At 42.2% G+C, this 24,482-nt stretch overlaps 1 protein-coding gene across 1 annotated transcript in view; it reads left to right on the top strand.

The window, feature by feature from the left end:
• The first annotated feature begins 343 nt into the window (after window positions 1-343).
• Window positions 344-24,482, top strand: part of rab5c (RAB5C, member RAS oncogene family) — a 32,489-nt gene continuing 8,350 nt past the window's right edge. The window contains exon 1 of the mRNA XM_033035089.1: window positions 344-521. The gene's annotated coding sequence lies outside the window, so the exon portion shown is untranslated. The remainder of the gene's footprint in view (window positions 522-24,482) is intronic.

Here is a 24,482-nt window from a genome sequence, read left to right as displayed (position 1 = left end):
GAGAATGTTATCTCGCCTGGGAAGAGGTAGACGCGAACCAGCTGCGCGCAGCACCTGTCATCGAAACCTCTAGACACCGGAAGTGGCTAAGCTTCTCTGCACAATGCTTTCTGGGAGTTGTAGTCTGCATAACCTCCGTTTGTACGTGATGACCTCATGGGCTGGCAGCGTGCTGCTGATTCTCCGTCATCGGCCCGACTTCGCACAGCGCCGCTGTTATTGGACCCCTCATGTCACCCGACTGCTCTGGCTGAGCGTCCGTCAGCTTCGCTCACTGATTGGGTGTATTCAATGTCGCTCAAGGAAACATCCCGCCCCCCCCCCTTCCCCCGCAACGTGGTTTCCGGAGGAGGTATGGGCGGGCCGGCGACGCGAAAGTGGAAAGGCGGAAGTGGAGGCCGAGACTTGGGCCCGGAGTTTTGTTTAATCTGAAGCAGTGAAGAGAAGTGGAATAAGAGTTGGGAGAAGGGCGACGCCGTTGCCGCCGACACCGCCGCCCTTGTTTGCTCCGTTGCCACCGTGTGAGTACGTTTTCTTTGTGGGTTAAAAGCACGCTGTTGAGGTAAATGCTGCTGTTTGCATTGAGGTAACCGCTCCCGGAGGAGGGCCAAGTTTAGCTGGCAGCGCAACCGGGCATTTCCAACCCCAAAACGTACACTAGAAGGGATGTCAAGGCCTCCTCCGCTCCCTGACATTGGTAAGAAACTTCGCGGTGAAGCCATGCTCCAGTGACATCGAAGGAAGAGATTGCATCCACTCTGCGTGTCATGGTGCCTTGTTCCTGATTTTTAGCACGACGATGGATATATTAAAACTCCATTACTTTAAGGAACTCGCATGTAAACAACACAAACTTGGAGCAAGTGGATCACGGTTTATGCTGTCAGCTGTTTTTTTAAAATGGATTGCGAAACAATTGTGAGGCACAGTGGGAAGTTTTAATCTCATGATATGAACTGTTTTGTGTTTGATTGAAACAAATCCCCTCCTACTTGTTAGTTCGGTTGCTCAAGTTTTCACCCTGCCTTCCTCTTTTCCAGTTTAAATTTATTCGGGCGCCTTGATCACAGTCGAGCTGGTTTGACTTTTGGAGTCTATTTTTGGTTTCTCACAATCTGCTCCCTCTGTGCCTTAAAGATGTATTCAAAATTAACGTTGATTAAAACAAACAATGTTTTTGCTAGCAATTGTTATGCCTGGTGATAAATTGATCTTGAGCCATCGTCTAAAGAGGTAACTTGATCAGTAAAGGTGTGTGGTATGCCTTTTAAATTGATGTTTGTGGGGATGGTGGCTGGGGAAGGAAAGATTATTCATGGGAGAAATATACATCTTTATCTGGAAGAGTGTGATAGTTGGTTTCTGGATGTGTGATTAGCATGATTTTAAGTAAATACCCATTATAATTGTTTTAACACTACAAAATGTAAAGTGTACTTTATTGGGTGTTTTCAAAGATGCAGAACCTTTTATGAAACTAAAAATAGTTGCCTTTACCAATTCTGAATTGTTGGTACATGTATTGGTTTGTCAGTCCTGCAAAAAAACAAAACGTATATAATTATTTGCTTCTACGTAACCAGAGTATTTGCAATTTTGTTTTGAGTTAAGAGGCTCTCTCTTCCACAATTCCCATTTCAACCTACAAAATGAAAACAGGAAGTGCAATATTGAGTACACATGAGGCGGTCCAAGAGTGGCCCAGGTTGTTGCAAATATTGCATTCCTTCCTTGCAGTTAGTATTGCTCTCCTTTTTGGCAGAAACCTCAGGCTGATTTTTATTTGGCTTGTAAGACTGTTTTGTAGGATGTATTCCTCAGATCAGCAAAGATAAATTATCTTGTTCATCAGCCAAATGACAGGTTGCCTAATGCCTTCATTCAATTCTGGGTGAAGGTACTAGGTTTTTATCAATCTGAAGAAGGGTCTCGACCTGAAACGTCGCCCATTCCTTCTCTCCAGAGATGCTGCCTCACCCGCTGAGTTACTCCAGCATTTCGTGTCTACTTGGTTTTTAATTTCTCACTTTAAGGTTATGAAACGCCAAAGAGAAATGGATTGAGTTGGCAATCCAGTTTTCATTTCAAAGTGATTCAAGGGATAAATGACTTTGGCTATTTGAGAAAATAAATGTAATTTATTTTGCTTAAAACAGCCAAGATTAAGTAGAGATTCTGGGTGGTGGGCTAAATAAAACATTAATTTTGATAAACTGTTAAATTGTTTCTACTATCAAATTTCAATCATCAGTTTTGAAATTTCTGATTAAAAGAACCAGAAGTAGTAAGGACATTCTTAAGTAGAAGATCGTGACTTAGAGGGAATTGTCGGAAAATATGGTGGGGCCAGATTTGAAAGTAACTTTCAAAAGTGCATTATATTTGTAGTTTAAAAGGAAACACTTAGAGGACATGGGGAAATGAGCAGTGAATGATGAATTTAAAGCTTGGGTTTGAAGAGCCTGGTTCCTGTGCTATGTGATTTTTGTAGTTTGTAATGTTGTCTTGTCAGTAGCTAGTGTAGTTTCAGAGATTTACAGCAAGATTTTCCTTACAAGCCTGGCATCGTCCACTATCACCACCAAGCTGAATGCATTTCCCCCCAGATTTTGGGTACATGGGGCAGGGAATCTAAAGAGCTTTTCATTTTAAGTGTGATGATACTTCATGCAAAAGTTCAGTTATACTGGTATTTTTGTGCAAAATATGGCATGTTTTAATTAGAAGTATGCAATTTGTTGGTACTTGGAGATGCTTTTGGACTTGCTTAAATGCAAGAATGAGAAAATTGCAAGTTGTGCAGTGTCACTCCTGAATTGAAACATTACCCAATCAAATAAAAGGTGTATTGATTGTAATAAGAATAAGAAACATTATTCTTGCTGGGCATTTAATATAAAACGTTTGCTTTTACTAGCCTTACATTCTACTTTAGTGTCAAAGAAATTTCCCAGTTTTAGGAAAGACATAATTGCAGCAGTACAATTTTGGTGTTGAAAATGAACTGAATGACATTGGCGTTGTAAGCAAGAGACACGGGGTTCTCATCAATAAACTTGCAGTGAACTTTCAAAGGATAGTTCTATGAATCATTTGAATGGAGAATTTCAAATGCATTTTGTCATGCTAGTTTGAATCAACTTGTATTTTTATAGGCATTATTTCAAAACTTTGATTTGTACACTTAAATATTTAGTGTCAACGAATGTTGGAGCATAGTTGATTACCTGAGATGTTGCCTTTTTAGTGCTACCTTAAGTCTGCTCTGTCACGTTGTTTCCACTCTCTTCTCTCCCCCACCCTCCTGATCTATAATTGTTTGTCTTTAATCCTCTCTTCAGCAAGTAGCTTTTATAATCATGTTTCATCTGTGAATAAGATATAATTTGAATTTCCCCAAATGTTTTCCAGAGGGATCAAGGAGAGTAAATATAAACACTCCATGATTCATCCAGACGCTTCCACACTTTCGTTTCTTTGCTGATCTGTTGGATTCATTTTTGTTGGGTGTTCTCTGTTTAACGTGACAATGGAATTTTTCTCTTTCTAATTTCCCGTAGCGTATGAGGAAGTGCAAATGATGAGCATGTACCAGATATAGCTCAAGGTCAGGGAGGAACGTGATGCTCATATCTGATTTGTTTAACTTTTGCATTTTTTCACCTGATCAAACTTTATTTTAATTATACAGTATATTTTAGTTTAGTAGATTTAAACCTGCTTCAGTGTTTGTTTCAGGGCTTCTAGCTATTTCTAGTTTGTAACAGCTTTTTTTGGCACCAGACAGATTTCTTTAAGTTCATATGTCCCAAGAACAGAATTGGGTCATTTAATCATGGCTGACCTATCTTTCCCCTTCAACTCCATTCTTCTGTCATCTCTCTGAAACTTTTGATACCCTTTAAACGTCTGTTTATTCTGAGGCTGTGCCCTTTGGTCCTAGACTGTCCTACTAGTGGATACATTCTCTCCACATCCACTCTATCCAGTCTCGCATGATTCCGTAAGTTTCAATGAGGTCCCCCTCATCTTTCTAAACTCTAGCGAGTACAAGCTTAGAGCCATCAACACTTATCATGCGTTAACCCGATCATCTCCGGGATCATTCTCGTAACCCACTTATGGCTGCACCATACCCCCTTCTCCTCTTAACCCCACACCCCCCCCACCCCACTTCTGCCCGTTTCACCTCATCCCATCCCATTTTTGCATGAATTAGTAGTGCAGAACAGAATTCTCGCCTTGGATTGGATTTGCTGTCTCAAACTCCTAAATAGCAATGGCAGTTGCTCAGTAAGATCCATGATACCATCTTAAGTGAGGGGCAGGTTCCCGATATCAGACTTCTGTGACCTTTCACATTGCTATTTAAGACCAGTTTTGCACTGTGGGCCCAAGTTTGCTAGAAATTGGAGCACTCTCTATAACTATTTTAGAAAATGTCTTCAGTTTACAGAATTAAGATATTTTTTCATCTGAGGAAAATGGTTTAATTAAAACTGAGTCCCAAGATACGTCCATGCTTTAAACCCACTGCTTCTAAAACATCTATAGCCTCATTTTACATGCCTGAAGTTCCTTCCATAAGTGGCCTTTTATCACATTTGAGCCAGAAGCATGCTTATCTTTGTGTATATTATATTTCACTTGTTTGTTCATGTGTGCATTTTAGACAGACTAGCTAGATAAGAGTGGAGAAACCCAGCCATTTTATCTATCTTGGGGATTCTGGGGCATGCACAGATTCAAAATATTGAACCATAGCCTGTCTAAATTTGTACATTTCTTTCCAAATTATTGCTCTATTTATGATCAAACAAGATGTTAATGGAAATATTTTAGCTGAAACTGTGCCCACTGCATTCTTCCACAAATTGCCTTGAGCCTTATCACTAGTTTGGTCTTAGTAGGAACTAAAATGTAAATATATACAACTACACTTGCAACATAATTAACTTCATGAAGCAACCCTAAATGCAAATATTGGTTTCTCAAATGTGCATCAAATCAATTGGTGGGTCTTTGGTTCTTGAACTGCAAACAACAGGTGGAACTATTTTGGTTAAGAAGTTTTTAAGAAGGAACTGCAGATGCTGGAAAATCAAAGATACACAAAAATGCTGGAGAATCAGCGGGTGCAGCAGCATCTATGGAGCGAAGGGAATAGGCAACGTTTCGGGTAGAAACCCTTCTTCAGACTGATGGGGGGGGAGGTGGGGAGAAGAAAGAAAAAAAAGCTTTTTTTTACCTTTGAACTATTTTGGTTGACTTCTTAGCATCATAGGGAAAGATTATTTGCTTCCTTTTTATCGGCTTTCTCTAAAAGTCATATTTTATTGCTAATTTATAGTTAATGGTAATCGGAAGCAACACGGGGGACTTAATGTATTTGGTCAACAAATAACAATTAAATGAATCGATGCAAGTCAGGCAAGGCAGTTTTGCCAAGTTCTCTTTGACAATCGACACGAGTCACATACCCACACAGCACGGAAACGGGGCCCTTTAGCCCACCATATCCTTGTCAACCAAGTTGACACACTGGACAAGTTGCTTGCTTTCAATTTGCCCATATTATATTTAGCTCGAATCCCTTCCTATCCATATAGGTCCAGATAATTAGTAAATCTGGGTTTTATAGCACTGTCCATATTTCCTCCTTTAAAATTAGCCCAGAAATGTATTAATTGCAAACCCTCTGGTGGTTAGACTGCACCAGTCATATTGTAATTGTAGATCGGTAGCTCGTTCCCTTTTTGCAATGTGGAATCAAAGTGCGATCGGAAGCTGGTAAGGACTTTCACGCAATGGGGAAATGGGAGATTAAAGAAGTGGTTAGGTTATTAATGATTTCTTTGTAAATTTCACTGTAAATGGTAATATGCAGTGCCAGAGTCAAAGAAGTCTGCAGTGTTAACTCTATTCCCTTCACAGATGCTGCTTGACCTGGTGAATATTTCTAGAATTTAGTTTTTATTTTGGATTTGGTACATCTTCAGGGTTCCCCTAACACCCCCCCCCCCCCCCCCCCCCCCAAAATGTTGAGTTGCCAGTCTATAGCTGCTAGACCAGTCGGATTACAGGATCTACTGATCCTTGAAATTGGACGTCCTTGACATACCTAAAATCCATTACTTGCAATTACAGCAGATAAATTCATGTTGAGTTGTGATAATTTATTTGCCATTAATTTCTCAGATTTTATATTTCCAAAGCAAAAACTGGCATTTCTAAAAATGGTTTTGCCCCACAGGCATAAACCTTATTCCTTCATATAAAAATAACTTTATACATTTACATTTCTGTATAGATTGCAAAAATGTTTCAATTCTTAAAAATGCTTAAAGGGTAAAGGTTTTTAAAGAAATATTTTGACCAAGGTATTTAAGCAGAATGGAAAAGTACAAGAAAATGTTTGCTTGACATCTGAAGCCATATCAGGATCTGATCCATTTTGAGGCTGGTCCTAATATCACTTCAGATGTTGGCTTGTTTGTTTTCAATGAGTTTCTGTAAATTAGTGGGGTTTTGACTTTACTCAGAATTCTTGTAAGCTGCAGCTTAGTAGGGGCAGGAACACATTTTTGGTGCATGTGTAGATTGGTATTAGTAACTGACTTCGGCTGTGACCTCATTGAATCGTTAACTAATGCTTTATTGATTCTGCAGTGGCTCTTTTGAAGATCAGTCTGCTTAGTTGCAATCCCCTTCACTTGTCTCAAATCCCTGCAATTTATTTTGCTGAGTACTTGCCAAATTCTGAATCAATTTTCAGTATTTAAAATGTATTCCAAATCTGAAGCAAGTGGTATTTAAATTGTTGTAATCTCTTGCTCTTTTACCAAACTTTTATATTTGTGTCCCATGGCTATCAATTCAACCTTTGGAACAAACTTTATTTCTATCCAAACTGTTTATCTTTGAAACCATTTACCAATTCTCTCTCACATCTAGTGTGAAGAGATAAAACCGATTTTGTACTCCATCAATGTAATTATAATCTCTCATTCCTAGAACCAACATGCACTTTTTTCAATATAGTACTATTTTAGTTGAAAGCTGACTAATAGTATGCTTACATCTAATCTGAAACATTAACTATTCATTTGGGTAGGTTTCTCCAAAGTTAGCTTTGGCATTGGAGAAAGATTGTAGTAGTAATTTGGTTTCTGGTCAGCTTGGAGCATTCTGCCAAAGGTGTTTAAAATGTGATAGCTGGTGCTGTTTATGAACTACTTTATTATAATCAATGAAACATGTACCATTAATCAGTTGACTGTTTTTCCAATTTCTTAAACCCCATTTAAACTTAATTCGTTAATGGCAGTTGGCTAATTTAAGCATTTTTACTTGTACTAAATTTTAATAGGATTAGTAATCATTTTGGGGGAAATAGTGTGAAAATACTGTAAAAGTTTGTATTTGATTGAATGCTTGGAAACACTAATCACTACAGGTCCTTCCAGCTTCTGACAACTTATGAACAACCCATGCATTAGAATGAGCATTTGTGAAACTGGTGGAAAGGATTTGACAGCTGTTGTGGGGTTGTAGGCATTCCTGTCTGCATTTCCAACTTGAGAACTGTTTGGGTTACAAACAGTTCACCGGTATGGAACTCTGCAATAACCCAGAACAGGCTGTACAGTTAAAGGTTAGAACAGTATTTGGCTTTCATGGTGTTGCATGTGGTACTCTTGGACTAGGTAATCGTTATATTGAAACACCAAATTTAATGTGATTATGATGAAAGTGGTCAGGAGTAGTTTGATGTTGGGGAGATAAGGGCTCCTTCTATGTAAAGACAGTGTAAGTTGGTTGTTTTCTCCCACTGGGCAATTGTCTTGCTATCCAGTGTCAGATATTTATATATTGCTGTTACCTGTATCAGAATTTCAGATTTGAATTGTTATAATATGTGCCCAAGGGGAATTATCATGGTTAGTAATGCATTAGAAGAGCAATCTTGGCAGTAATACTGATTAAAGTACATTTTCCATTCTTCACGATTTGAATAGCTTTTTAGTATAGCTTTTGATTTTCCTCTGCATACCATCTTCGTATGATAAAGTATTTGACATAAGCCTCTGTGTAAGCCTTTCACATGGGGTTGAGATGTTATGAATCTGGAAGCTGCTTCAGAGCAAAAGGATTTGAGTATAGGAGCAGGGAGGTTCTACTGCAGTTGTACAGGGTCTTGGTGAGACCACACCTGGAGTATTGCGTACAGTTTTGGTCTCCAAATCTGAGGAAGGACATTATTGCCATAGAGGGAGTGCAGAGAAGGTTCACCAGACTGATTCCTGGGATGTCAGGACTGTCTTATGAAGAAAGACTGGATAGACTTGGTTTATACTCTCTAGAATTTAGGAGATTGAGAGGGGATCTTATAGAAACTTACAAAATTCTTAAGGGGTTGGACAGGCTAGATGCAGGAAGATTGCTCCCGATGTTGGGGAAGTCCAGGACAATGGGTCACAGCTTAAGGATAAGGGGGAAATCCTTTAAAACCGAGATGAGAAGAACTTTTTTCATACAGAGAGTGGTGAATCTCTGGAACTCCCTGCCACAGAGGGTAGTCGAGGCCAGTTCATTGGCTATATTTATGAGGGAGTTAGATGTGGCCCTTGTGGCTAAGGGGATCAGAGGGTATGGAGAGAAGGCAGGTACGGGATACTGAGTTGGATGATCAGCCATGATCATATTGAATGGCGGTGCAGGCTCGAAGGGCCGAATGGCCTACTCCTGCACCTAATTTCTATGTTTCTATGTTTCAGGTATGAGGACGTAGTATCATGCAGTTCGGGCAGCGTCTGTGAATAGTGATGAGAAACGGGGGACCCTTGTTTGTCTTTTCTACTGTGTGCACTTTTTCTTCACATTGCCACATGCAGCATTCCACTCCCATATGGGGTGATGATTTGCAGCATATTGCTGAGATTTTATTTAGATCAGATTGGCCCAGGATTCAAATACAGCTGAAGGTACATTTTTATAATTTGGTGTTTGGAGACACAAATTGATATTTGACTCTGCCTGTTGAACAACATTCTTTTATCATCTACCTCTACCCTGCCTTCGTGTCGCAACGCAAAAGAAAGAGTAAAACCATGTATCAAACAGCCCTAGGCTTGTTGAACAGTCTGCAAACAGATGTTTTGTAAGAAATTTAATTGTTCAAATTAGCAATGTAGTCATTCATTGACAATGCTGTAGCCTGTTGCGCTAAAAACAATGCACTGTGGATTTTCAACAAGCACTTACGGAATAAATCACAGCTATATCTTTTGAGAATATTTTCAAACCATCTTGATTTTTTACACATCAGTTTCCTGAGAATGTTTGTTGTTTTTCGAAGGCTGAGTTTTTAACTACAGAGGCTGATAAGGTGCTATTGCTTGCTTGATGTACGTTGCAATGACCGTTTAATGTGCTACGACCTCAAAGTCGATCAAGAAGCTATACTGGCAATGAAAGACATGCTCTTAAACGATTCTGCTTTGATCCTCCATTGGTGATTGGCAGTGACATAAGTCACAACACAATAGGGATTTGTCATTAGCCAAAGCTTTTTAAAACCATTACCAAGAAATGGCAGCACAGTGGCACAGCGGTAGAGTTGCTGCCTTACAGTACCAGACACCTGTGTTCGATTCTGACTACAGATGCTGTATGTACAAAGTTTGAATGTTCTCCCTGTGACCTGTGAGGGTTTTCTCCAGGATCTCCAGTTTCCTCCTACACTCCAAAGACGTACAGGTTTGTAGGCTAATTGGCTTGGTATAATTGTAAATTGTCCCTCGGTAGGATAGTGCAAGTGTGCAGGGATCGCTAGTCGATGTGGGCTGAAGATCTTGTTTCTGCGCTGTAACCATATACTAAACTAAAACAGAAACATGCTGACCAAGATACCCCTTTAAGCTGGTACCATTTGCCCATGTTTGACCCATATCACTAAACCTTTCCTGTGCATTTATTAGTCCATTTTAAATGCAGTTATTCCATCTGCGTCACTCATTTCCTCTGGCAGTTTGTTGCATTTATGTACCACCCTTGTGGGGAAAAAGTTTCCCCTCAGATTCCTATTAAACCTTTCCCATCTAGAGCCTCTAGTTCTTGTTTCCTATTCCTAGCAAAAAGTCTGTAAATTTACGTTTTTTTATGCCCCATGTGTACCTCCAAAATATCACCCCTCGGTCTTGTATGATCCAAGGAATAAAGCACTAGATTGACCTACTTTCCCCTATAACTCCATTAAGTTGTGACAAAATGCTCAAATCTTTTCTGTGCACTTTGTAACTTAATTGAATTGATTGAATTGAATACCTTTATTGTCATTCAGACCTTACGGTCTGAACGAAATTTCGTGCCTGCAGTCATACATACAATCATACAATAAAAAACAACAATAAACACAAATTAACATCCACCACAGTGTAACCTCCAAGCACCTCCTCACTGTGGTGGAGGCAAAAATGTTAGGGTTACTGTCTCTTCCCTCCTCTTCTCCCTCTGCGCTGAGGCGATTCCCCACCGGGCGATGGCACAAACAGTCCCGAGGTTCACCGAACCCTGCGAACGGGCCGGTTCAAACACCGCGGCCCGGGGTGACACCTTTCCTGATCTTCCATGCGCAAAATCATGTTGACTATTCTAGTGCCTTGCCTACCACAGGTGAGTCTATAATTCCAACATTTTCTTTTACAGCCTTTTAAAACGTAACATTAGCCATCCTCCAGACTTCCAGTTACTTGCTTGTGGCTAATGTATATATCTCAACCACGGCTCCTGGTATTTCTACTAGCTGCCCACAGTGATCTGGGGTATACCAGATCAGGGCCACTGAGATTTACTTACCTTCATAAGCTTGAAGATGATACGATGCTGTTATATTCCGGACGGCAGAATGAATAACAACTTACACACAGGATGCCTGGATCACGAGAGAGAGATTTATTACCCAACATTCCCTGCTTATAAACAACACCAACTCATTAACATATACATGAATATGCATGAATACATTACACTGCTCTCCTTTTTTTAAGTATTAAATCTAAGTACTCAGTTACAATTTTGTTGTTGTGATACTCGATTTAAACCAGTATTTATGAAATCTTAAATGATAAACATAATATTTATTTTACATATCTACACATTTTCATTTTACTTATGCAGTGAGTTACTTAACTTACAAACCTAACTACTGGTTTACGGATCCTGCCTGATCGTCTAACAGTAACAGGTGTAACAGGTTTAGGTGTTGACTCAACTGTTGGCTTGCTTGGCTCTAATTTAGTACCCTGACTTTGACCAGAGGAGTCTGTTTCTTTGTCTGTACTAACTGAACTTTGTGTTTCAATCACAGTGGTCTCTTCCAACTCGCTTTCAGATGAAAACTCAGGGATTAGGACTTCATGCTCAGTTTTTGGTTCATCTTTGGCTGGAATCATTTGATCAACATGAACACTTTTGGTCCTATCTCCAATTTCAACTAACTATCTTTTTGTTCCACACACTTCTACAATTTTCCCAACATCCCATTTGTCTCGACTGGACTTGTTGGGAGGACTGAGAACACGAACCTGCTCATCTGGCTTGAAGTACCTCTCCTTTTTGTGGGAGTCAAAATGGGTTTTTGACTTAACTGTTTTTGCTCAACTCTCAAGGCCAAATTGGGTTGAACTAGACTTAGGCGTATTCTTAGCCTTCTCGTCATCTACAGTTCTGTGGGTGAGAAACCTGTTGTGTGGTTCTGTACTTCAGCAAGAAACTAGCCAAACGATGTTTCATGCTGAGCTTTGAACTACCCTGCAAAACCTGTTTCTCGAGAGCATCTTTGACAACTCTAACAGACCCTTCCGCTGCCCCGTTGGAGGCTGGATGATATGGGGGAACAAGTGTGTGTTTTACACCATTCCGCTGCATGAACTATTTGAACCGTTCTGAAGGAAACTGAGACCCGTTATCAGAAACAAGTTCTTCCAGTACACCATGGCATGCAAAAATTGATCTCAACTCATCTATGCTACACTCAGTAGTAGTGCTTGACCCCATATGCTTAACCTGAATCCATTTGGAATGACTATCTACTAGTACCGGAAAGTGATCATTACCTTTTTCACAAAAATCTACATGAACTCTCTGAAAAGGTCTACTTGGCCGTGACCAGGGTTGCAATGGTGGTTTACTCTGGCAATTTTGGCAGACACTACATTTGCTCACCAGTGACTCGATTTCACTCAATATCAGGCCAATACACAAAACTTCTGGCAATTGACTTCATGCTTACTATGCCATGAAGTTCATTCATAATTTTGTTTCTCAAAGACTCTGGTACAAGCACTCTGTAACCCCACTTAATGCATCCCTGCTCACATGATAATTCATGGTGTTGATTATGGAAAGGCTTCAGCTCTGAGTTCAGAACTGAGTTTAATCCACTATCAATTTCAGTCCAAACATTCAATGTCTGTTCATAGACCCACTTTAGCACAGTGTCTTTCTTTGTTTCTGCTGCAATTTCTGTTGCAGTCACTGGAAAGTATTCATCTACAACTTGCAGTGTGTAGATTGAGTTCTCACTTCCCACGTCAGAGTTCTCATGGGGACAAGGCACCTGCAACTGTGTTGCACTTGGAGCTTCTGTACTCAACGTTATAGTCAAACTGGGACAGCAAAATTGCCCAGCGCTGCATCCTCGATGCCGCCATGGAAGGTATAGCTGACTTGGGACCAAGTATCACTAGTAGTGGCTTGTGATCAGTCACTAGGTTGAATGGTCTGCTGAGAAATAACTGATGGAATTTCTTGATTCCAAACACGATGCTGAGTGCTTCCTTTTCTATCTGCATAATTGCGTTCACTCGGTGATAGGGTGCGGGATGCAAAAGCATTAGGCTTTTCCTGTCCGTCATTCATTACGTGGGAGATCACTGCACCTACACCATAACTTGATGCATCACAAGCAAGTTTCATCTCGCGTGTTGTATAGTAGTGAACAAGGAGTTTGTCACTTGTCAAGTGTTCCTTTCAGATGTCATATGCACGTTGCTGTTTCTTTCCCCACGTCCATTTCACATCTCTTTGTAGCAGATGAACTAGTGGCTTTAGCACAGTTGCTAATTCTGGAAGGAATCGTGCATAGAACTGCACCATCCCAAGGAATGATCGTAGCTCTGACACATTGTTGGGTTTTGGAGCATTCACTATTGCTTCCACTTTCACCTTCACAGGGCGAAGACTGTTGGCATCTACTTTGAGTCCAAGGTAGACTGCCTCTGTGCAAATGCACATTTACTTTGTCGCAGTTTGATATTGTGGCAGTTCAGTCGTGTGAGAACTTGCTGAAGGATTTCCAGATGTTCTACGATGCCCTCTGTGAATATCAGTAGGTCATCCTGGTTGCACACAGTGCGGAATGCCTTGTAACATTTTGTCCATGAGACTGGAAATTTTTCGGGGAGGATTTCACACCATAGGGTAGCTTTGTATATGAATACAAGCCCTATGTGTGTTGATAGTCAAGTACTGCTGACTTACCTTGTTGTCATTGAATTGAGCGTAAGCGTGAGCCAAATCCAGTTTAGTGAAGACTCTAAGTTCTGCTTGCATATCTTGCGAGGTTGGTAACGGATATTGTTCGTCATCAACGGCTTGGTTGATTGTGACTTTGTAGTCACCATATAGTCGGAACGGCTTTGTCGGCCTTGGGTACGGCCATAATTGCTGTTGCCCAGTTACTCTGGTCTGTCTTCACGAGTACTCCATTCCATTCTAACCTGTCGAGTTCTTCTTCCACTTGTTTATTTAGTGCATATGGTACAGGTCTTGGTCGACAATACACAGGTCTCACATCTTGCTTAAGTTGAATGTGTGCAGAGTACCCTGTTATTCCCGTGTAACTGTCAGCAAAAATGTTTGCTTATGACTTTTTCAAGACGTGATTTGGACAAATCGACGCTGAAAATGTTCTTCCAGTCTAATTCTATTCTACTCAGCCAATCCTTTCCAAGGAGGGTTGGTTTATTTCTGTAGCTGGCCACTATGATGGGCAGTGTTACTGACTGACTGTTATGCTGAACTTTACAGTTCATTTGTCCACATGTCTCCAAAACTTTGCCCAAGTAGGTTCTCAGCTTGACCTTACTCTCAAACAATGGTATCTGTGAGAACTTTGTTTCGTACAGGTCTTTGCTCATGACTGAACAATCTGCTGCTGTGTCAATACACATATCGATTAACTGTTCATTTATCAATAGTTTAGTTCGAAAGTCTTTGCTTTGGCTGGTTGTAGGCTTATCGAAGGTACACAAAAATGCTGGAGAAACTCAGCGGGTGCAGCAGCATCTATGGAGCGAAGGAAATAGGTGACATTTCGGGCAGAAACCCTTCTTCAGACTGATAGGGGGTGGGGGGGGAGAAGGAAGGAAAAGGGGAGGAGGAGGAGCCCGAGGGCGGGGGGGATGGGAGGAGACAGCTCGAGGCTTAAGGAAGGGGAGGAGACAGCAAGGGCTAGCAAAATTGGGAGAATTCAATGTTCATGCCCGCCGGACGCAGGCTACCCAGGCGGAATATGAGGTGTTGTTCCTCCAATTTCCGGTGTTGCTCACTCTGGCAATGTAGGAGACCCAGGACAGAGAGGTCGGAATGGGAATGGGAGGGGGAGTTGAAGTGCTGAGCCACCGGGAGTTCAGGTAGGTTCTTGCGGACTGAGCAGAGGTGTTCGGCGAAACGATCGCCCAACCTCCGCTTAGTCTCACCGATGTAAATCAGCTGGCATCTAGAGCAGCGGATGCAGTAGATGAGGTTGGAGGAGATACAGGTGAACCTTTGTCGCACCTGGAATGACTGCTTGGGTCCTTGAATGGAGTCGAGGGGGGAGGTAAAGGGACAGGTGTTGCATTTCTTGCGGTTGCAACGGAAAGTGCCCGGGGAGGGGGTGGTACGGGAAGGAAGGGAAGAATTGACAAGGGAGTTGCGGAGGGAGCGGTCTTTGCGGAAGGCAGACATGGGGTGAGATGGGAAGATGTGGTGAGTGGTGGGGTCACGTTGGAGGTGGGAAAAAATGGCGGAGGTTGATTTGTTGTATTTGCCGGCTGGTGGGGTGAAAGGTGAGGACTAGGGGGACTCTGCCCTTGTTGCGAGTGCGAGAGAGCAGTGTTGCGGGGTATGGAAGAGACCCTGGTGCGAGCCTCATCTATGGTGGAGGAGGGGAATCCCCGTTCCCTGAAGAGCAAGGACATTTCCGATGCCCTGGTGTGGAACGTCTCATCCTGGGAGCAGATGCGGCATAGGCGGAGGAATTGGGAGTAGGGGGTGGAGTCCTTACAGGGGGCAGGGTGGGAAGACGTGTAGTCCAGATAGCCATGTGAGTCAGTGGGTTTGTAGTGTATGTCGGTCAGAAGTCTATCCCCTGCGATGGAGATGGTGAGGTCAAGGAATGGTAGGGAAGTGTCGGAAATGGTCCAGGTGTATTTGAGTGCCGGATGGAAGTTGGTGGTTAAGTGGATGAAGTCAGTCAGTTGTGTGTGGGTGCAGGAGGTGGCCCCAAAGCAGTCGTCAATGTAACGGAGGTAGAGGTCGGGGATGGGGCCCTGGTACGTATTGAACAAGGATTGTTCGACGTACCCGACAAAGAGGCAGGCGTAGCTGGGGCCTATGCGTGTGCCCATGGCTACGCCTTAGGCTTATCGATGTTGGTTGCATAAATGGTGTACAACCCAAGTTCATTTCCATCTGGGTTCACCTCCAAGTTGTGAACTCCTCGCTGGTGTTGTCGCTTGATTCCTGCAGATTGTTGGTTTCCTGTTTTAAGCTTGACCCGTCATGCTGAGGCGATATGGCCTTTCTTCTGGCAATTATAGCACTTAGCCATTTTGAACTGACAAAATTGGGATGAGTGATTACCGTTGCAACGATAACAACTGGCTGAACTCGGCTCCCCGCCATACTTTGGTTTTGGTTTAGCACCTCTTGGTTTGGCCATAGGCACTGCCTTGTGACTGTAACCGGCCCCTGCAGTCCGTGGTGGACGAAACTCGCGAGCATTCTTTGATGTCACCTTCATTGTGGTAGCAATCTTGCATGCTTTCTCGAATGTAAAATCTGGAGATTCACAGAGGGCATTTGGACTGAATTTGTTCATCCACTAGACCACAAACAAATCTGTCGCGTAGTGCTCGTCCGAGAAAGGTTCCAAAATTACAATGCAAAGTTAAGTTTTTCAAGGCAACAATGTACTCATTGATTGTCTCATTCTGCTTCTGGTTTCTAGTGCTGGGTTTATAGCTTTCTGCAATTTCCAGAGGCTTTGGGTTAAAGTGCTTCTCCAACTTCTTCATAATGTAATTGAATGGCACTTCTTTTGCATTTATGGGTGCAAGGAGATTCAGGAGTGTGCCGTACACTTCAGGACTGATCTCCATGAGCAGAATCGCTTTCATGCGTTTGCGAACGGCCTGATTTGTTTCAGTCACCATCTCTCCTTCACGAACCTCCATTATGTTGTTTGCCGTGAAATACATGTTCGCTCTCTCCATATAGGAGCTGAACGGCTCTCTTCTCAAAAGTGCCAAGGTTTCTGATGTAGCCCGTGGATGCTGCCACCGTGTCATTCTCCTTTTGTTGAAGTCCATTCACAAACCCTGAATTCCTGTCTGTTCTGGTGTAACAATTCACCTAAAACTTAGTTGTACAAAGTCTATTCAGCTTGATGATTTAGACAAAAAAAAATCTTATACAATCCCAAGGACGGCATCTTGCCACGTAGACACAACATAGAGAGCCTGACAAAGTATTGACGATTTGTCCAGCTGCTGTTTTAAACTACAGTCCCCTGCATAGAAGGATCTGTGGCCTATCGTGTCCAGCTTGCAAACAACTGCGACACAACTCTGTATTTACTGTTTAAAATATTAAACAATACTGCATGTTGCAAAACAGTCCTGCGCTGTATTTAAAGGATGAGTTCACAAACTCTATCCCATCCTCCTCGTCGCCAATTTTGTTATATTCCGGACGGCAGAATGAATAACAACTTACACGCAGGTTGCCTGGATCACGAGAGAATTTATTACCCAACATTCCCTGCTTATATACAACACCAGCTCATTATCATATACATGAATATGTATGAATACATTACAGATGCAAGTGTATTTATCCCGGTGGGACAGCCAACAGTCAAAAGATACTGTTACAAGGCACTGAAAGATATACAGCAGTCTCCTTTACTGGATTCCCGAAGACATCCTGTTAACTTTCAAGTTCCCACAACTCCACACACAGGTGCCCACTTTAATCTTTGATGGACCCTATCATCTCCCTGGTTTCTTTTTAATGTTATTATACTTTCAAAATCTCTCTGGGTTTTTCTTAATTTGCTTTGCTGAAAGCTATCTCATGCTCTCATTTTGCACTGCAGAACTATACTCCATGGATTGCATTTTTGCAAGCTACTGTCTAATCTATCAAATTTCACCTTGCCCTATTTTAGAAATATACCATGAACAAGTTCTGCACTTTATCATGACTATTTTAAAAATACCAGAACTGTGGTCACTGGTCCCCAAGTGCTCTTCTCCCTGACGCCTCAGTCACTTGCTCTGTCTTATTTCCCAGTAAGGCCCTCTATATATTGCCCGAGGAAACTTTCCTTCACACGCTTTCCAAATTTTATACTATCCACATCCTTAGCACTGGCAGTTCCCAATCTATATTAGGAAAGTTAAAATCCCCTGCTGTGACAACCCTATTATTCAAGTAACACTCTAATAATAATAATAATAATAATAATAAATTTTATTTATGGGCGCCTTTCAAAAGTCTCAAGGACACCTTACAGAATTTAACAAGAGTAAAAAACATATAATCGGAGTAAAATAAATAATAAAGACATCACCAATACACAAATTAAAGACAGAATTCGATCCAAAGACAAAAAAATCAAAAACACAATGTGAAGAGAGAGCAGCGGCAGCTAAACCGCGCCAGCGTACACTCTCCCTTCCGACAGCCATCTTGGACACAAACTAAAATAATCACTTACACACAAAAATCATCCCCCCACAATGTTTACCACTGTGGGGGAAGGCACAATGTCCAGTCCCCATCCCCAGTTCTCCCAAAGTCAGGCCTATTGAGGCCTCCGCTATTGCCTCTACGGAGGCCCGATGTTTCTGGCCGTTCACGCTGGGTGCTGTTGCCCCGGCATCGGGAGAGTCCTCTCAGCGGCTGGGCCACCTGGAACGGCAGCTTCCTTACCGGAGACCGCGGCTTCCGAAGCCGACAAGGCCGCGCCGGTTTGGAGCTCCCAGGCTCCCAATGTTGAAGTCAGCGCCCTCCGCTCCGCAGACCCGCACCCCGGAGGTGTTGAACTCGGCGGTCACAGCTCACCGGAGCTCCAGCGCGGCGACCCAGGCAAGACATCGCCCGCTCCGCGATAGCGCACCAGCGCTGTGCCGCCACCGAAGCCGAGGTGCTGGGCGGTCCCCGCCAGGAAACGGCGCTCCACGCCCGCTGGTAGGCTACGAGAACGGGTCGACTGGGCAGCCCGGAGAAAAAGCTGCCTCACCAACCAGGTAGGGACCTAGAAATATAGTTACCCCCTTCCCCCACATTAAAAAGTCTATTTCTCCCACAAACAAAACACAGGACTCACTAGAACTACAAAAAAAAAGTGAATTAAACGGACGGCTGCTGGTTAGCAGCCGTTCCCCAAGATGGCTCCTCCTCCTCTACACACTACACATTTGTTTCTCTAATTTCCATTGACTATTTGAGTGCGTATGGTACAATCCCAACAAATTACCATCCCCCTTTTACTCAGCGTCACCCATAAAGTCTCAATGAATGAAACTTTAGTCATTTCATCTTTGACTACTACATGAATATGCTCAACCAGAAATGCAACTCTCCCCTCTTTCCTCGACCTCAATCCCACTTGTATCTTGGAACATTAAATTGCTAATCCTGTCCCTCCCTTGCCCGTGTTTTTGTATTGGCAAGAATATCCCAGCCTCGTATTTACCTCCATGATCTTGAGTTCATTTGACTTGCCTCTCAAGCCTCCGGGCAATGAAATAAAGCAATTTAATCCAAAATTCTTTCCTCGCTGCCTGACATGCTCCTGCCTGTCTCATCGACTGAAATTCCTGTCATTGTCTTTTGTACGATCGTCCTGCCTCTCCTCTTCTCCCTCCCTCTTGTTTAGGATAGCATCCTCCTGTCAATTTAGTTCAAGCCCTCTTTAGCAGCAATAGCAAATCTGCCTAGTGGGATGTTGGCCTCACACCACTTCAATGCACCATATTCCTCTTCTGCAGGTCACATCTGCCCCAGAAGAAGTCCCAATAGTCCACAAATCTGAAGCCCTGCACTAACTCTTCAGGCCCACATATACATTGACGTATCCTCCAATTCTTAGCGTCCCAAGCATGTGACATTGGGAGAAATGTTGAGATTATGTCCCTTGGGTTTTTTTTTTTTTTAACCCTTTGCCTATCTTCACTCTGCAAGACCTCAATCCTTTTTCTAGCCATGTCATTTGTGCCAGTATGCACAAGATTTCAGGCTGCTCACCCTCTCTTTTAGAATGTTCTGCATCTACTCAGTGATATCCTTAACCCTGGCACCAGGGAGGCAACACCATATTGGAGCCGCAATTTCCTGTCTATCCCTCTGATTATAGAGTCCCTTATCACTATAGCCCTGTTTGACTCCATCCTTTATCTGCTAAGCATCAGAGCCAGTCTGGGTGGAACTGACCTGGCTGCTGCTGTTACTTTCTCCTGAAGTAGTCTCCCCTTTCTCTCTCTTCCGCCCAATAAAGAAAGTATCAAAAGGGTATATTTGATTTTGTGGGGAATGGCCAGAGCGGATTATTGCCTACTGCCTACTCCCTTTACCTTTCCCGGTGGTCAGCCAGTAACCTTAATGCCCCTGTCCCACTTAGGAAATCTGAACGGAAACCTCTGGAGACTTTGCGCCCCACCCAAGGTTTCCGTGCGGTTCCCGGAGGTTTTTGTCAGTCTCCCTACCTGCAACCTCCGGCAACCACCTGCAACCTCCGGGAACCGCACGAAAACCTTGGGTGGGGCGCAAAGTCTCCAGAGGTTTCCATTCGGGTTTCCTAAGTGAGACGGGGGCATTAGCTTCGCATTGGGTATGGCCACCTCAATAAAAATAGTATCTCTGCTATCAGCAAGCACCCAGATGAGCCTGAGTGCATCCAGTTCCTTCATGCAGTCAGTCAAAAGGTTCAGCTGCGTGTTTCCCACTGGTGTAGTCTCTAGGGATCATGGAAATTCCATCATTCTGCAGCAGGAACATCCAGACAGCACCATGGTCATAGAAGAAAGGTTAACAAGACTTACCTTCCGCCTTCTCGCCAAGCTTCAGCACCTGTCTTCAATTACAGCCACTTTACTAGTATCTGCCTTTTGTACACCACTGCAGGCGTCCACTCCCAGGAACTAATGGATGTTTTTCAAATCTCCCACTCTTTCCCTCCTTTTAGGCCAGCAGTCTCTGAAACTAACTTGCCCTTACTCTTGCCCTTGTCTAAAGAAGGGTCTCGACCTGAAACGTTGCCTATTTCCTTCGCTCCATAGATGCTGCTCACCCGCTGAGTTTCTCCAGCATTTTTGTCTGCCCTTTAGCTTTTTTCTTTATCAAATCTCCCACACACCACCTCCTTTCATCTCCACATTCTCAATTGAACACTGTCAACTTCTGATTAATTCGCAAAACAATGGCCACTCAAATTTTATTTAGGTTCATTATGGAATGTGAAAACTGGAGGCTACTACACTTTGTTGAAACATTATGTAATACAGTGTTTTTGATTTATAACTTAGTTTATTTTTAAACAGACATCAGTAGCAATTGTGATTGCAATGGATTAAAGATTCAAACAACAAAGCAATAATTGATTTGAAGGATACTTCAAAGCAATAGCTTGGAACTGTTCTTTTCACTTTTTGTTGCTTTTCACAAACCATGAACAATCAATGCCATGCTTTTGAGCAAAATATCAACCGTTTCACATTACTTGTACTCTTCAGTGTTCAAATTACGTTTTGGAGTATTGTGTGCAGTTTGGAAACCCCATTACAGGAAAGATGTGGAGGCTTTGGAAAGGGTGCAGAGGAGCTTTACCAGCATGATGCCTGGATTGGGGGTTTTAGGTTGGACAAACTTGGATTGTTTTCTCTGGACTGCCGGAGGTTACAGGGAGACCTGATGGAAGTATACAACATTACGACAGGCAGAGAAATGGTAGACAAGCAGAATCTTTTTCTCAGGATGGAAAAATCAAATGCTAGAATGAATAGCTTTAAGGTGAGGGGGGCTAAGATTAAAGGAGATGTGCGAAGAAAGTGAGTGCCTAGAACTTGCTGCCAGGGTTGGTCGTTGAAGCAGATGCGTTGATGGCCTTTAAGACTTTGGAATAGGCATATAGATGTGCAAGGACATGGGTTATGTGCAGATACAGTGCCCTCCATAAAGTTTAGGACAAAAACCCATCATTTATTTATTTGCCTCTGTGCTCCACAATTTGAGATTTGTAATAGAAAAGATCACATGTGGTTAAAGTGCACATTGTCAGATTTTAATAAAGGCAATTTTTATACATTTTGGTTTCACCATGTAGAAATTACAGCAGTGTTTACACATAGTTCCCACATTTCAGGGCACCGTAATGTTTGGGGGACATGGCTTCACAGGTGTTTGTAATTGCCTCCTTAATGCAGGTATAAGAGAGCTCTCAGCACCTAATATTTTGTCCAGTCTTTCCATCGCCTTTGGAAACTTTTATTGCTGCTTATCAACATGAGGACCAACGTTGTTGTGCCAATGAAAGTCAACGAAGCCATTATGAGACTGAGAGACAAGAATGAAACTGTTAGAGACATCAGCCAAACCTTAGGCTTATCAAAATCAACCGTTTGGAACATCATTAAGAAGAAAGAGCGCACTAGCAGGCCAAGGAAGACCTTCACAGCTGTGACAGAAGAATTTTCTCTAATAAAGAAAAATCCCCAACACCTGTCCGACAGATCAGAAACACTCTTTGGGAGTTGATTTGTCAATCACTACTGTCCACAGAAGACTCCATGCACAGAAATACAGAGGCTACACTGCAAGATGCAAACCACTGGTTAGCTGCCAAAAATGGGATGGTCAGGTTAGTTTGCCAAGAAGTGCTTAAATGAGCAACCACCGTTCTGGAAAAAGGTCTTGTGAACAGAGGAGACAAAGATTAACTTATATCAGAGTGATGGCAAGAGCAAAGTATGGAAGAGAGAAAGAACTGCCCAAGATCCAAAGCATACCACCTCATCTGTGAATCACGGTGGTGGGGGTGTTACGGCTGTGGTATGTATGGCTGCTGAAGGTACTGGCTCGCTTATCTTCATTGATGATACAACTGCTGATGATAGTAGCATAATGAATTCTGAAGTGTGTAGACACATCCTATCTGCTCAAGTTCAAACAAACACCTCAAAACCCATTGGCCAGGAGTTTATTCTACAGCAAGACAATGATCCCAAACATACTGCTAAAGCAACAAACGAGTTTTTCAAAGCTAAAAAATGCTAAATTCTTGAGTGGCCAAGTTAATCACCGATCTGAACACAATTGAGCATGCCTTTTATATGCTGAAGAGAAAACTGAAGGGGACTAGCCCCCAACACAAAGATGGCTGCCATACAGGCCTCGCAGAGCTTCACCAGAGAAGACACCCAGCAACTGGTGATATCCAAGAATCGCAGACTTCAAGCAGTCATTGAATGCAAAGGATATGTGACAAAATGCTAAATATGACTACTTTCATTTACATGACATTGCTGAGTCCCAAACATTATGATTCCTGAAATGGGAGGGGGGAGGGGGAGGGGGGGGGGGGATATAATGTATAAACACTGCTGTAATTTCTACATGGTTAAACAAAAATATATAAAAATGATCTTTATTAAAATCTGACTTTGTGCTCATGTGATTTTTTTTTAGATTTTTTTATTATTACAAATCTCAAAGTGTGGAGTACAAAGGCAAATAAATAAATAATGGGTCTTTGTCCCAAACATTATGGAGGGCACTGTAGATAAGTGATGGTCCTGGCGATATGTTTGGCACAGACATGGGCCGAAGGGCCTGTTCTTGTGCTGCACTGTTCTATGTTCTGAGCCCCTTTCAGACCAAGTATTGTCAATGCGGCAAAATTTTGCAAAATGTTTTTTATTTGGGCAAGGGACTTTCCAACGACATGTAAAATGCATGTTGAAAGCAACCAATGTTTGAGATTATTTTGCATCTAGCTGGGTGAAGTCAGACGTATATCCACTTATGTTGGGGGTAGAAGTTATAGTATCCAAAAGAGATGTCCAGTGATTTCTTGTCAGTTTTGCTTTCTGAATATTCATCAATAAGCTATTAAAAACATATTCACATAACATTTTGAACCTGACAGGCTTGTGTAAATGTTTACGTAATTTGGTTCTGGGCTGGTTTTAATTAAGTGTGGCAGAAAAAGCTGCTCTTCACGGTTAAAGTGGTTATGCATAGGTAATTAATCTCATCAGAACCACTTGTAAATGTCAAGTCAATTGAGAAAATATTAATCCCAATTAACTTTTTGAATTTTATTTTCCACGAGAAAACTGGTGCAGATGAGTGATGCTGTAAAGGCAACTGTTTGAAAGAATGAAACTCTCATCCTAGTTAATATCTCTGGTGTTTTCCTTTGAAATATGGTTAGGCGTGCTTATCTCTCATCTGTCTCAGAAGTTTTGTCTGCTTTGTGCTCTTCCACAATCGTGGTCTTCTGATTGCCATTACAAAATGTAGCCTTCAACTGCAATTTGAAATGTAAAGTTATTTCCTTAATACTTTTATTTTGCAGCTTCTCCATCTTAATCCCTGCCTACCTCTTCTAATACCTAAATTTTCTCTTCATCTAGTCTGGGATACTTTGTTATAATTTATCAGTAGATATCCTTTTGAAATGAGCATCTATTGGCCATTGTGTAAGAAGGAACTGCAGATGCCTGTTTAAACTGAATATAGACACAAACAGCTCGAGTAACTCAGCGAGGCAGGCAGCATCTCTGGAGAGAAGGAATGGGGGACTACAGCTTTTTGTGAATATCAATTGGCCATAGTTGGTTAATGATGAAAATTATATCTATGACTAAGAACAGCTTTTACTTTTGTATGGTGTCTTTAGTATAATAATATATCCCAAGATACAATCAGTTACCTGTAACATTTTATTTGCCTGGTGTTTGTATGTATACATTACGTACATGGAATCTATATTGGTCTGAAGAAGTGTCTCAACCCGAAACGTCACCCATTCCTTCTCTCCAGAGATGCTGCCTGTCCCGCTGAGTTACTCCAGCTTTTTGTGTCTATCTTGGGTGCTGCATAACTAGAATTCTGTGGGAATTTTGAATTCACTGCTATTGTTTGGTCCT

This window comes from Amblyraja radiata, chromosome 16, assembly GCF_010909765.2.
Source record: "Amblyraja radiata isolate CabotCenter1 chromosome 16, sAmbRad1.1.pri, whole genome shotgun sequence".
Taxonomy (NCBI): Eukaryota; Metazoa; Chordata; class Chondrichthyes; order Rajiformes; family Rajidae; genus Amblyraja; species Amblyraja radiata.
Note: the sequence above shows the minus strand (reverse complement) of the source record. Positions and strands in the feature narration are given on the sequence as shown.